The sequence below is a fragment of the Alexandromys fortis genome, unplaced genomic scaffold (assembly GCF_014885135.2).
Source record: "Alexandromys fortis isolate MF-2015 unplaced genomic scaffold, M_Fortis_MF-2015_v1.1 scaffold_37, whole genome shotgun sequence".
NCBI lineage: Eukaryota > Metazoa > Chordata > Mammalia > Rodentia > Cricetidae > Alexandromys > Alexandromys fortis.
In genome coordinates this window covers 8,303,840-8,317,547 of record NW_026067914.1, presented here as the reverse complement: position 1 = coordinate 8,317,547, position 13,708 = coordinate 8,303,840, and positions in this window count along the sequence as shown.

The window sequence follows — 13,708 nt, the reverse complement described above, 5'->3', positions numbered from 1 at the left end:
TCTTTCTTTTGTATGAATCACCCTGAAAGTACTAATTAGAACTTAAAATTCTTGTTTGCAAATCATGAATCTAATGAAATATGCTTCTGCCTTGGAGAACTATTTCCTCAGGGCCACCATATGACCAGAGAGGGGAAGCAGATGTTCCTTAGCAGATGAAGACAGCCTTTGATAGCGCAGAGAAGCCAGTAAAAGCTGGGGTAGAGAGGCCCTATTGGATTTCTGTAAGTAAGCACCAGGAATAGGAAACACTTCCAATAAGTGGTCCACCAGGCTTTTAGGTAGGTGAGCATCTGCTCTATAGGTCATGGTCTCTGAAAGCAAATAACTTAAAACCCTTCATTCAGTTACACAGACGCCAAAGTGATCCACTTGTACTTTAGACAGAGCAATTAGAAGCTCAGATTGTGATTTGATTTAACTCAGTCTCTCTTAATTTGTACGTAAACTGCATATTGGACACTGTTGGCCTGTGTGTGCAAACTCGTGTTTAACACTGGAAAGCCACAGGGCAAGCCGGCAGCAGTGTAGTCACCTCACAAGGGGTTTGAGATGCTGAAAATGTTTAAAAAGGCTCCAAAGCTACAGGGAAACCCTGTCTCAAAAAAAAAAAAAAAAAAAAAAAAAGCTTTCATGAAAACAAGGTTTTCCTAACACAAGACTCTTCTTTAGTCTCTCCGTTGCTGTCCATTTTCCTGAGGCAGTGGTACCCACCCCTACCCTTGTGATTTCTAATGTGTAGCTACAAACCCTGAGCATCCAGATCTCAACAGTGATAATCAACATTTTTTTTTTTTAGGTTTCAGAAGATTCACCTCCTTTGTTCTTGCAGCAAAATATTCATTCTGAAATCACGTTTTCAATAAGAATTAAAGAATAAACACCAGGGGTGTAATTCTCCAAATTCCACTTATTTTTCCTTTAATCCGAAAGAGCTTATGATATTTCCTGGCATCTGCCTTCTCTTTTGTTTATTTTTTATTAATAACACTGAAAGGGCTCTGTTCATGACCTCTGACCCAGCTTGTCTTCTGTTACATGAAACCTGTATCCTCAACTTTGTCATCAACCCTGGAGCCTCTCAACTGGATGCATACACTGAATAGCAAAGACAGGAGAGAGAACTGTGACATCATCTCTACTAGTTAGACTTGCCTTTCCCTCTGCAGCTGTTATAGTTCCAATCACACACCAAGAGCAGAGCTTCCTCATAGATGACTGGTATCCTCTCTGCCTTCCTTGGTTTCCTCACTTACTCAGGTGTTTGATGACTTTTGCTTGCTCTCTATTTACTTTATCTTAGCATAATTTGTTCATGGAAGAGTATGGCTTAGTTAAAAGAAATTAATAAGCAGACTTGAGAAGAAAGTAAGAAATTAGCATAATGCTTTTCAACTATTTTTAAAGCTATATACTCAGCTGGGCATAGTGATGCATGCTTTTAATCCCAGCACTTGGGAGGCAGAGGCAGGCGGATCTCTTAGTGCAATGCCAACATCCTGGTCGACAGAGTGAGTTCCAGAACAGTCAGGGCTACCCAGGGAAACCCTGTCTTGAAAAACAAAACAAAAACCTACATCATCCTCCACATTGTTTGAGAACCCAAAGTATAGGAACAAAATAAAAGTGGGGAAAAAAATCTAAGGAAGACAACAGAAACCTAGAATGTTATCCGTTCCCCTAATTGTTCTTGTATTTCTGTGAAACTGCCCTTACCTGAAAAGCGGTGCACCTGCTTAGAGTTTCAGACGCCCTGGTCATCTCAGTACACAGCAATGCACCTGTGTTAAGGCAACATAGCTGCCGAAGTTGTAATCACCTTTTCATGTAATTTGAACTTTTGTCCTCTGTCTCTCAGGTTTACAAAACAACAACAACCACAAAAGATATACTAGATTATCTTATTCAGAAGCAAATTCCTCACGACTGAAAGGTGAAAATGTTAATCTAATCAAAATGGATTTGCCCTTTTGAGTGAGGACTAGACCTGTCTTTGGGGAAAAAAAAAAAAAAAAACACCATCTCAAGAGGATGGTATCAGTGGCAGAAGTTACAAAACGATAAAAGCATTTGAATCTGTATGAGTAGACATGGAGGTCACTAGAAATTTCCTGGAAGTCTAGTGACTTGTTACTGCCCAAGGTTTCAACTTGTCATTTCTACCACAAATGTTTTGATATCGCCGGTATCCTATCTTTCCAGCAGATACTCTGTATAAAGGTATATATTTCAGATAGTTCCTCAGGAGTTGAGATCACTGCCATCAAAGTGACTACACGCAGGACTAAAAGGAATCCAAAGGGAAAGGTACCGGAAACATGGGGCCAGAGTCTCGTCAACTCACAGAAGCCTTGAGGTTTGTTTGGTTCCCATCAGCGATGAGCAGATGCCAACGCAAGTCTCAAGGGTCAGGGAATCCCTGTTGCCATCTAGGTTACACTTAATTATCTCATTTTCTAGCTACGAATAGTCATCCATCTGTCAGAGTCTCAGAAATACAAAACATTAAGGAGTCTTATGAGAGACTATTTTCCCAGCCTGGCTGAGAAAGACGTGCTCTATAACCTCTCTCTTCCACTGCCAGCCTTAATGACAAATTTAAAAGAGACAGATACGCAACAGCCTGAAAGAAGCTCACTATGGCTTTATGAACCTGGAAAAATCAATCCCAACAGATACAATGTGTGCATAGGCAGCCAAATTCTCTCTCTCTCTCTCTCTCTCTCTCTCTCTCTCTCTCTCTCTCTCTCTCTCTCTCTCCTCTCTCCCTCTCTCTCTCTCTCTCTCTCCAGCTGAAAGTGAAATAAGAAACAATCAATTATTAAGTGGGGCATTTTTGTCACCATACTCTGAGTCACACTCAGTTTAGATTGGTGTCATAAAACAGTTTATTATGACTCCAATTGCATGCCAAAGGGGGGAGGGGTTACGAAAGTGCTGTTCATCAATAATTCAAGGAGTTTGTTTAATATCCTCTGAATTAACTTAAAAGTTACTCACGGGAAGAATTATAAAGTTAGCATCCCTGGCACAGGGCAAGCAGGGAGTTTTCTCTCTTCGCCATGTGAAATAGGAAAGCAATTGTTTGCCCTAGAGACGGAGCTGCAAAGCACTGAATCACTGCTAAAGTATCCAAGGTACCGAAGAGAGAGAAAAAATGCTCAGCCCACTGACACACTTTTCCATTCTTCCTAGAGTAGAGGAGTTATAAGGCTGCTTAGACAAGGCCAATAAAACACTGAGAGCTCCCCAGAGGAGGGAGTTGCCCAGGAACAAGGTTTTATTAATTGCAGGGTTTATTAGGCATGAATCAGTTCCCTGCTCGTCCTCATATAGCTTAGGTTCTCCTTTCATTTATGGGAATTTTTTGGTCCAGAGTATTTTTATAAGCCTTTATCTTTTGGACCAGATGGAGGCTGGAATGGGGAGTCATTCTTGCTATACTTTTTATGAATGAATATTTTATGTTTCATAAATGCCATTTTCTCCATAGTGAATTTTCTACCTACTTTTGCTCTCCCTAATTCCTTCTGAAATCTCCCAATCTCAAAATAAAAGAAATAAATTAAGGTGATTTCTATACTTCTAAGAATTAAATTCATTTATCTTTGTATCCTCACTTCTTGATAGAGTACATAGTTTAGAGAAGGTGTTCAGTAAATGTTTGTCAAGTGCATGACAAAGTTATTGAACCTTTACTGGACCTCTATTCGATTTTGCTCCCAGGTTTCATTTTGATCCTTTCCTGTTAAACTCTCTGGTTGGGAATTAAGACTGGACAGACACCATGATATCATCAACAGGCTCTCTCAACCTCTGGCTTACTCTTGACTTTGGCTAATCGGAAGCATCCCAAAGGCCCCCAAAATAGGGAAAAGGGAAGTGTGGATATTGATTTTCTGCATCCATCTTTAACAGGCTTCTGGCAAGAAGACTAGTTCAGTCAGCCAATCTCCTGCATGTGTTGCCTTCTCTGTGTTCTGGGAAGCACACCTCCTACAAATCCTGCCAAGCCCCAGGAGTGGTGTGCCCCAGAGGACTCTGCATCGCTTCCTGATATTCCTAAGGCATGCCATGACTTTGAAAACAGTCCTTTTGTTAAACTCTCCTCAATTAGCCAATTCGTTGTCATCTACTCTCTGCTGGGACCCTGACTAATACATCCCCACAATATTAGAAATTATGACTACAGTTCAAATGGTAATTGAATGAAAATTCCAACCTGTGAACACTAAGAAAAAAAAAACAACAGCTCAGTCAGTTGATCTTCTACATTCCTTGGGCTTTTTTAAAATTGAAATCAGAATCAATTTCCATTTTTTCCTAAATAAATGTTTAACCAGTTTTATTGAGTTAGTAATAACATGGGAGCATTGCGGGTCTGGAGGAGCTTACAGGCATTTTGTAGCTCGTAGCTGCAATAGCCATGAAAATATCTTTCTGCTTAAAATGTGTATTAAAATTACACTCCTGTTAAATTTAAGGTAAAAAGTAATAGAAAAAAAGGAATATATATGGTTATATTGTCAAGCAAGTTATTTATATCATTTTAGATTATAGTAGACTATTATCAAATATCCATTTCTATAATAAGTAAGGAAATTAAAACCCAGACCTATAACCATCTTTGATCACTATGACTTACATTTTATCATACATAACAGAATTTAAAGTATAGTATGCATATATTAGACATATGTAAGATGGCAAAATAAAAAAAAAAGAAAATTATATCATACATATCTAATGCCCTAAATTTTCTCTAAAACAAATTAGTTTTGAGTGTAACATTTTAGTCTTTGCTCTCTGATAATAATTTAAACCGAATCTGTATTGATTTGGTAACGAGAAAAATTAGAGAATGGAGTGTTCATGATTAAGAGCATTCAATGCCCTTCCAGAGGACCAACACTCATTTCAGGAAGCTCAGAAACACTTGTGGCTACTTTCAGGGGATCGGATGCCCTCTTCTGATGTCCTTCATAAGGACCTGTATAACACACACACATACACACACACATACACGCATACACACACGAAAAATAAAATCAAACAATCTAAATAATCTATGTGCCTGGAGACATGCTTAGTGGTTAAGTGCAACTGATGCCCTTGTAGCGGTCCAAGGTTTGATTCCCAGAAACCACATGGTATCTCACAACCTCTGACAACCCCAGTTCCAGAGGATCTAAGCACACTCTGGTCTCTGTAGTCACCACACAAGCATGGCGGGTGTAAATGTGTGTATGTATGTTTGTGTGTGTGTGTGTGTGTGTGTGTGAGAGAGAGAGAGAGAGAGAGAGAGAGAGAGAGAGAGAGAGAGAGAATTTGCTTCTTTTAAGCATCTCTGAGAGAGAGAGAAGCAAACACTCATAAGCATAAAATAAATATAAATAAAAAACAAATATGAGTAACTTTAATATTTTTATGATCTGTAAGATTACTAGTTCTGTCATCATAAAGAAGCTGTGGAAAGAGTGGTAAGAAAGGAAAACTGACAGAAGTTTGAAAATATTAATTTCCATATATCTTCATTGGATTTGGACGTCCATGTTCACAATGCCAAATGGAAAGCTTAAATTACAGAGATGTAGCTGCATTGCACTAAACTCCAAATGCCCTTCAGTGTCTCTCTCTGTTTTTCCCATGTTAGGATGGAAGAGAATGGTTTTCTTGCATTATCTTTCTTTCCCGCTTACCAATGTATTTTGAGAGTGGGAAGTAGAGGAAAGAGTTCTTGGTAGAACTGTGACTTTAATTTAAAAGGTCTCTGCTAATTTTCCTGAATGGTTTGCTTTCTTGGTCTTGCTTTGCACACTGAGCTGGGAATCTTGTGTTCCCATAGAATCACTCAGCATGGATCTAAATGTCTAATGGGAAGGAACAGAGAACACAGGCCTGTGAGCTCTGACCAGACAGAGCTCAGGACCTCTGGCTGGAGTTTGTGCTCACTAAGTTGTACCTACTTGACCCAGTTTTGATGCCACGTGTTTACCACCTTTCTAAGGGCTTTTTTTTTTAATCAGTTTGGTCTCTTCTTAAAGGATATTATACATAGCCAGAAAACTTGGTTTCTTGAGGATGCAATTTATAATAGTAAAAATCTAGCATAGATATTTAGTCATGGTTCTGAGCTCTCTTAAGATCACATACTGGAAGAATCTCATAGGATGTAAAATATATAGAAAAGACGACTTTTTATCGAGTACCTAATCATCAAATCCTCCGACTTTTGACACTGTAGCAGAGAGAACCAAGACAACATGAAGATTCAGAAAGCCATACTTTGATTTTTGAGAGCTACAAAGTCTCCAGGTTTATAACTTACATTTAATTTTCTCTTTGATAGAGTCTTACTATACAGCCCTAGTTGGCCCAGTCCTCACTATGTAGCATAGGCTTGACTGTCACACAAGGACATCCTTCTGTTCCAGTCATTAAGTGGTGAGATTGTGAACATCACAGAAAAACAGCCATACAAAGTTTTCCACATGCACAAATCATTCAGTAACATTTAAAACTCTCTTTGTAAGACAGGGTGAGTTCGAATTCTGTAAATGTTCCACATATATCTAAAAACCATGGGCTTTCTTTGTAAGGTGAAACAACACACAAAAATTCATTTTGTGTGAGCACACAAGCTTATGTACATAAATACAAAGAAGAGAATTATTAATGTTGTTTGTACCCTTCATATATCCAAAATCTATTCTTGGTCTATAAGTCTATCTTTATTCGTTAAACTTTTCAACAATTGGGAATTTATTAAAATTTTTAACAAGCAGCGTTTTCAGTTTATTCTTTTATAACTACCAGCTTTTTATATATTCTGAGGATTCATTTAAATTAAGCAATTATCCAAGTTTATAATTATTTTTCTTTCTGAATCCATCTTGCCAAATAAGAAAGTTGGCTTAGCACTATGTCAGTACTGTGCTATAAGCCCCAAAAATATGTGGGCTTAGGAACAGATTTGAGGACTGTGGCTAGGATGACAGTTGGCAAATACCTGGAGATGTGTTTGTGTTGTTTGGTGGCAGCAGTGCTATCTGACTCACCTCTGTGGCTGTGTTGTTCAGTATACCCTCTGAGACAGAGTTGTCAATAAATGATTGCTAGAGGCAGCAAAGTTCTGTCTGAGTTTGGTGACAATAAAATTTCTGTAAATCTGCCCAAGCCATCATGAAATTTCAATTAGCAGCCAAACTTATAAAATAATGCCTCTTTTATTGTGTTTTATTTTTTCAAATAGCACTGTCCCTTTGAGAAAGCATCTTACAATATAGCCCTAGTTGGTATGGTCTTCATTATGTAGCACAGGCTTGACTTGAGCACATGGCCATCCCTCTACTTTGTCCTTTAAGTATTGGGATGACAGACAAGAGCTATAACAGAAAATGACCCAATAAAGAAAAAAATAAAGCAAATAGTCTATGATAGTATAGTCAAAATTCAACACTTAACAGAGAAAACCAAAGACCCAAATCCTAAAAAATTTGTTCAGTTTCAAAGAACTAGTAAGAAGACTGAAATAAAACCAAAGTACCACCATAGACATACCAATATTTAATGATTTGTTTGCTACACTGTCCTTGGAGGAGTGACTTGGAGAAGACTAAATAAGGAGATGTTCACTCAGTGGTACCCCATCAAAAGGCAGAGAACAGCCATGACTGGTGTCTCAATAAACCTTATGAATCAGAAATGGAAACAAGAGAAAAGAAAAAGTCAGTGAAAAATAGCAGTTATGTGTTTTAGATAAATAAGAGCCCATGATATTTTGAGGGAAGCATAGAAAATGAATTCTCTGGGTTTCCAGACAGAACTAGGAAACAGCCCTGTTGGTTCTCCCTTCATTGATCTTGGAGTAGACTTGTCTGAAACAATTTCAGTGAAATTGTTTGTCTGGCCAGAGAATAACAAGACCACACTCTGGGAGCCAAGCAGCGTCTGAGCACTAAGGACCACTGCTTTTATCTTTTTTTTTTTAACCAGAACTCAAACCTATTTCTTCTAATTACGATCTTTAACAAAAATGGAAGGAAATCTAAAAAATGCCATTTTCACCGTGCCTTCTCAACAACTAGTAATGACACACTGAGTCATATCAAATAAGAAAATATTTCACTTGCATTTCTGACAAGGGAACTTAAGAACTTGACTAGAATCATAGAATTCTTAATAGAAAGGAGATGGAACTCTAGGGTTTTTTTTCTTTTCATAGAAAGATGTAGTTGTTTTTTAACCACAGAACAAACGCAACCTTGTAAAACAATGTAGATATAGCATTTGAAGAAAACTGTCTATTTAGAGGCTGAACTTCTCTGCTTTCTATGCTTTTAAAATTCTGGAACACCTGCTAAAAAGAATAAAGGTTGACTCTTGCAGCTGGAAAATTAAATCGTTCAAAGGCTAAGGTTGCAAAGCAGTGATCTATTCCCCCTTAGGACAGAAAACTGTCTCTCGGCTTCATTAATGCACAGACAGCTGCCACTTATCCCTGTGTGCCAGAGGACACAATGTTTAAAATAATACAGAGGGTTACTTCAAGATGAACTCCGAGAGGATAGTTTAGTGAGGAACAATTTACTACCCAAGATATTTCATGAATTGTCTACGAGTTATTTGGTAAAACTTGAAAATATTTTAAGCTCTTTTTTTTCTTTTATGTGTGAGTGTTTGCCTGCATGTATGTATTTACACAACATGTATGTGGTGCCTGCAAACACCAGACGAGGGTGTCAGATCCACTGGAGCTGGAGTCATGGAGGTTGTGAGTCACCGTGTGAATTGGGGACTTGAACCTAGATCCTTTGCAAGAACAAGTGGTTTTTACTGCTGGGATGGTCTCCAGTCCTCTGAAGAAATTTTAATGAACTCATTCCTCAATCTATAATGATTGTATTTATAGATGATGCTACTACCTGTTCAGGGAAACAAAGGCAATGACCGTTAATAAAGAGATTCTGTGTTCTAGCAAATCCTAGTTCTGCCATCTACTAACTATGAAAGGGAGCTCAAAACTTCATGAGTCTTGGTTCCTTTGTACATAATAAAACACTGGCTGAGCTAGTCCCACAGAGCTGTCTGGGATCAAATAAGAAAATTTAGATGGAAATGCTTTATAAAGTACAAGAATCACATGTATAAATTATCACGGCCTAAAAATATGCCCACAATATTTGAAAATATCCACAACAAACGTTATCTCCACTATTTCATTCACAAATGAGAGCTGTTTTATAATTGACTTCATTTCTTTAATCAAGACCTCATACTTTAAACTCAGTATTTCCAGTAGCGGAGGGTCCTTTACTGGCCATAGTTGTATGATGAGCATGTGAGAAGTATATGTTCCTGTGAAATTTTAAACACAACCTTCTTCACTATCTGCTGAAATTGGACCTCATAAAGACAGACTTCTCAAATTTAAAACTTAAAAGAGACAGAAATTAGCCATTTTGTCTCTTACAGCATTCGCTCACTTTAGAGACTGAATTAGGTTTCCCACAGTCCCATTGATTCTTCAAAAACAGATTAAATGATAAAATAATTACAGCTAACTTAATAGGTGACTGTTACTACACAAAACGTTCCTTGGATCTTGAGGATCAGCAGCAAGGCAATTTCGCTGTATTTAAACGCTAAGAAAGAAATACAATAACATAATAAAATGTGACTTTTCATACACGATTATTTCTTGTTTAATTATAAGATTATTACGTTTATATTAATCATTGGAAATTCTGAAGATGAAAGAGAATAATGAGACCCAGAGATGAATGGTGATAAAAGCCCATAACCTTGGAAATCATAAGATACTCTTTGCCTGCTGTACCTGCTCTTTCAGAGCACACTCACTGCACACACCATAACAGTGATGTTCTCTGTTATGGCAGAAGTTTGAACAATAATATATTAGGAGCAATTTGGCCTACAGTATCATCAATTCTTTTTGGCTAGGCATTGCGTTTCCAGTCATGCTATATTAGAACCAGAGGTTAGCAATTTCTCACAGAGGCATGTCTCCAGACATGTTTGTGACATGCTTTCTGCATCTACTTAATAAACTTGATATCAGATCTCTAGCGTTAAGTTTATAACACCTGGTCCTGCTTGATAACTTCTCTTGCCGGTAAACTTTTGCATCTTTTAGTAACAGATTTCCCATGAGTTATTTCCTGATAGAGACCTTGAAGACAGCATCTCCATTTCTAAAATTAACACTTTAATTGTAGATAATAATCCCCTACTCTCCAGAGTTATCTAAATAATTGCAGTCAAGATTTCTTAATTAATCTGAGTATTGTATTAGCTATCATTATAGTAGTCTGCTATCTGAGCTGGGGAAATATAGCTGTCTGGTCAACCTACAGGTGTAACCTTGCTCTTTCTCTCTGATTTATATAACAGCGGTGCCCTTTAGTTCAACTCCACGAGTTCAAAGGCGAGTCTTCTATAGAGTCTGTTCTTGCTTGAGGCCATTACCTAATTGGCTACCCTCTCGTCTAGATCCATCAATTCCCAGGCAGGTTCTTCACAGGTGAAGTGAAGTGGAGACATGTCACTGTTAACAGAGAGACTCGGGCAAATATCACTGAGCTTACGATCAAAAGACAAAGAAATCTGCACACTACTTTCTCTGACGTTATTCTCCAGCAGGCGAGAGAGGACATGAGCAGGCCGTTTTATTTAAATGATCTCTAATGCTGGGTTTTTGATGCTGCTGCTGCTGCTGATACTGATGCTCCTGTAGCAGCACTGGTTGTGGCGACTTCTCCTGCTCTAGATGCACCTGCTATTTCTACCAAGGACAGTAGCGATGACTGAGTAATGTGACAAGCATCTTAGTTAAAATTGCATGATAGATATGGAAGATTCTGGAGTTTATTTATTCAATAAGGGTTGACTAAATACCACCTACTGGCCAGATCTGTTCTAAAGTCACTACCTCCTACAAAACACAGGAACTGCCTTTGTACATCTAATCACAACCACTTCTAATCACATTGACTAACTTATAGACACTAATGGTGGATGAATTAATTTCACCTCTGGAGCCCAGATGTAAATAATAAGCGAGTAATGAGGTAAGGTGGTACCTACAGGCTGAAAATGAATACTGCTCCATGCTGTTCTTGCTGTGAGTGATGTCCTCATTCTGTTTCTGTGAATTCATATAGAAGTGACATTATTTGTCCCTGACATAACTTGGTCATAGTGATACTACTTCTACACATGATAAATAAACTGACGGATGATCCAATTTTCTGAACATTAGACAGCAAGTAATTACTGGTTGTCAGAGTCATTGTGGAATTTGAAAGGATGTGAGGTCTACTTCTGGAATCAATGTGCTATCCAGCAATAATTAAGAGCAGGACATATAAGCCCTGAATAGTATTAGAGAAAATGAAAGAGGGGAGTAGGGGAGATGAGTGTAGATGAGTTTTCACAGAAGAAAGGCTACACATTTTAGTTGATTATTTTATTACTTGAGGATTCTATATATGCATACAATTAAATATTTTCATATTTACCTAACTCCCTCCCTCCTACTCTTCTGTATCTCAACCTAAAATGCATCCTTTCTAACTTCATGACTTCTCTTTAGATAACCCAATAAGTTAAGCTAGTGCTGCCCATGCATACATGGAAGTGGACCACCCACTGAATGTGGGAGATCTACCAGCAGTCAACCTCAAAGAGGACTATCTCTCCCTCCCAGAAGCTATTTGTTGCGGGAGGTCCTTCCGCCCCTCCAACCAATAGTTGCTGTGATACCAGCCCATTGGGGCGTGTCCTCTCTCCCTTTAAAAAAGCGGCTATTTCCTCTGCTCCGCCGGAGACTAGACTCCCTTCCTGGTTATGCAGATGGCTGTTGCCTGGGACGGCTGTTGTCTGTAAGTTTTTTCCCCTTTAAATAAATAACACCCTATTAATCATAACTCCAAACTGGTGTGGCCTTGTTCGTGACTTACGCCTTCAGCTATTAACAGCTGATAGTTTCTCAGTAAAAGGTAAATGAAGAAAAACTCAAAACATTCTCAGTAAGATCATGAAAAAGACAAGGGTGTACAATCTGTCCATTTCCGTTCAATACATCAATTGAAATATTAGCTAGAATAATGTAATAAGAGAAAGAAATAAGAAGTATACAAATAGAAAAGTAATAAAAAAAATCCTTCTTTGAAGATCATGTATATATGCACAAGAAGCCTGAAAGACTTCATTAAAAAAATCTCTTAGCCATGTGACAGTAACAAAATTAATATCAAAAAATCAGTAGCAATCTTATATTCCAATGAAAAACAAACTTAAAAAGAAATCATGGAATCAATATCCCTTACAGTGACCATAAAATAAAACCCTGAGAATAAGTCAAACATTATGCCAAATGAAGAAATTGAGGTAGACTCTAGAAGATGTAAAACCACTCATGCTCATGGGTTAGAAAAATGAATCTTGTGAACATAACCATTACAATGAAAACAATATACAGGTTCAGTGAAATCCCAAGCAAAACTCCGGAAACATACATCATAGACCTAGAAAAGATAAAATCTAAATGTTTTTATGAAAACACCAAAGGCAACTGATGGCCAAGACAACTTTAAAACAAAAGAATACTATGTGAGGTGCCTGGTTTCAAATCATACTTCAGAGCTGAAATAATAAGTACAGCATGGCAGTGCCATCAAAATAGATAATAGATCAATGGAAAGGAACTGATGACCCAGATATAAGTCCACTGAGCTGGTTACCTGATATTTTTATAAAGGTGTGAAAAATATACTGGAGCAAAGACGACCTATTTGATTTTTAAGAGGCAGATTTAAAATAAATTTGGGGTATTTAATTGCTAGTTTTCATTTCTTTCATTTATATGCTCTATCCCAATACTAGAAGGATGTAGGAATTTCAGACAGGATATATGTAATTGATAATAAATTATGTAAGTAAAATGAACTTCTCCATCCTAAACACTTAACACTAAGGAATAGGCAGTTGAATGTAACCAACTATTATACAATTGACATTTTCTGTGAAAACGCGTATACTTATTGAATGATTTCAAACATTTATAAATAACAAAATCAATTGTATATACTATCTTTTTAATAAAACCTGTCTACTGTGATAGATAAAACACATGAGTCCTGCCTTTGTGTCTATATTTATGCAATTAGAAAACTACACAAAGTAGCAACAAAGGTAATAATGTTGTTATTTTGACCTTGTATAGGTTGTTATATATAAATGATCATTTTTCTGTGATAAAAGAGAACAGATTGGAATGAAAGCAACACCTAAGTCGATAAGGTAGAAAGATTTGTCTTAGGAAGAGACACTTGCCCACCCCCTGAGAGAAGAGAAGGAGATAACTTTGAAAAGGGAATATTCATGCACACGTGGATAAGTGAGGGTTATGCAAAGGACACACAAGAGTAATTTGTTTTCTACGGACCTCCAAGCCATGAGGACTTTAGCTATGAGCAGAGGTGAGGGTTAAGACAGAGGCCATTAGATACACTATATTATGGAAAGATGATTTGAAAACACAAAAGAAGCATTATCCATGTGCACTTTAAAAGATCATTATAGGGGAGCTGGGAGGCGCCCGCTCCGGCAGACGGAGCTGGGAGGCGCCCGCGCCGGCAGACGGAGCTGGGAGGCGCCCGCGCCGGCAGACGGAGCTGGGAGGCGC